The sequence below is a fragment of the Aedes albopictus genome, chromosome 3 (genome assembly GCF_035046485.1).
Source record: "Aedes albopictus strain Foshan chromosome 3, AalbF5, whole genome shotgun sequence".
Lineage (NCBI taxonomy): Eukaryota > Metazoa > Arthropoda > Insecta > Diptera > Culicidae > Aedes > Aedes albopictus.
The window spans coordinates 138,884,715-138,886,673 of record NC_085138.1 but is presented as its reverse complement, the minus strand read 5'-3'; the positions used below and the strand labels follow the sequence as shown (position 1 = coordinate 138,886,673).

At 44.9% G+C, this 1,959-nt stretch overlaps 1 long non-coding RNA gene across 1 annotated transcript; it reads left to right on the top strand.

The window, feature by feature from the left end:
• The first annotated feature begins 455 nt into the window (after positions 1 to 455).
• On the top strand, positions 456 to 1,154 carry LOC115270329 (uncharacterized). The gene is made up of 2 exons (XR_009998792.1): positions 456 to 1,059; positions 1,119 to 1,154. It is a non-coding gene; the product is annotated as an uncharacterized LOC115270329 (long non-coding RNA).
• The last annotated feature ends 805 nt before the right edge of the window (positions 1,155 to 1,959 follow it).

Here is a 1,959-nt window from a genome sequence, read left to right as displayed (position 1 = left end):
ATGTCGGCACATTCCAAAATGGCATAAACTTTGGCCAAAAAACTGTCGGCCACCTTCCTCATGGAAGTGAAACGTTAACTCCAGGGCCATGTATTCCAGCCCCTATCATGTTATCTTGCTTCGAACCATCAGTAAAAAAGATTGTTGAGCCAGATCGAAAATTTGGTTTTCCAGCTACCCAATCCTGACGAGTCACGTCGGGAACTCGAAATGAATGATCAAAAAATTTACGTTTTACCATGAAATTTTTATTCGTGAGATATATTGGACGGATATAAAAAGTTTTTAAAATGCTCATGTGTTCTCTTAGATCACTACCGGTGGCTATCGACGACCTTCTTAGTCTCAGAGCACTTTTAACAGCATCCACTTGTATAAAATCGTATAAAGAGAGAATATTTAACATCGCGTCTAGGGCTTTACATGGTGTAGTACCCATTGCCCCAGTTAGTGTGTAACCGTAGGTTCCAAGTTTTTAGACTTTCGGCTCCTCCTCAAATATCCTTCGCCTTTAAACCCCACCTGCCAGTGGGCACCTAATGCCTTGTCCAAATATAAAAACAAAATAAAATCCCAAAACTGACAGCCTCACTGGTGGCGTAATCCTAGCTGTCAAAACTGAGCCAAGTTGTTATTATAATAACACACGTTACTGGGCCGTGTCGTTTATTTGCAGCGGTTTGAGCTACCAGTCTATAAAAAATAGTCTCTATAGAAATTGTCGGCCTAATTAGATCCCTGCGAGGAAGGGTTGCCAACTATTACAAACCGAGTTGTCAAACTTCGTAAAAGTTATCAAACTTCGGATATTCTCTGCGATTTAGCCTTAAACGTTAATCATCAAGGAATTATCAATTTCATTCCGTCCGTGACTATCCCCGATAGTTGAAGTGCGCGTCGGGTAGTTAAAAGTAAAGTGTTTGTTTTAAAAGTATAAGGTGTATATAGTTAATATGTGGTTTTTTCTTTATAGATCTTAAAGCTAGTTAAAACTTAAAACTAGTTAAAACTTAGAAGGCTAATAGTACGGTTTTGTGAATTAGTACGATTTGTAGTACGGTTAGTAAGAAAATGTGGTTTAAAAGAAGAAAGGTGAATAATGCGCTTTTGTTAAACAGGTTACTTCAATAGAACCATTCAACTAGAGGTTAATTCGCCCTTAACAAAAGGAATTCTCGGTAAAGGCTGGGTATGCTGCGCAATTCAGATCCCATTGTGATCCACTAGCCTCTGCCCAGCAACTCCTATCCCTACCTCCACGCGGTACCGGCCGGAAACTATGAGCAACCTTAGGGAAGATCGGGTAACCAACCCCGGTGGGACCTTTGGTCGTAGGCTGACAGGGAAGGGGGGGTTTGCTTCGGCAAACCTGAGCGTCTGTTCTCCAGGAGGAGCGGCTCACAACAGCGTCTGATCCCCATGTTAGGGGCGGCTGATCTACGTCCGAGTGCCAGGGAAGGACTCTAAGCTCAACTGTGCACTATGGTCCTCCGGAAAGAAGGGGGTTGGTGTCAGGCCCTACGAGCCAGCCGTAAAAAACCATTGTAACGGAAAATCAGCAACAGAATAATACGAACCGAGACCAACGGCAACGACCCCAGCGAACAAAAAGGACTTGCGATTGGAAACTCGGTACGTGGAACTGCCGATCTCTCAACTTCATTGGGAGCACCCGCATACTCGCCGATCTACTGAAGGACCGCGGGTTCGGCATCGTAGCGCTGCAGGAGGTGTGTTGGACAGGATCCATGGTGCGAACGTTTAGAGGTAATCATACCATCTACCAGAGCTGCGGCAATACACGCGAGCTGGGAACAGCTTTCATCGTGATGGGTGATATGCAGAGGCGCGTGATCGGTTGGTGGCCGATCGACGAAAGAATGTGCAGGTTGAGGATCAAGGGCCGATTCTTCAACTTCAGCATAATAAACGTGCACAGCCCACACTCCGGAAGTACTG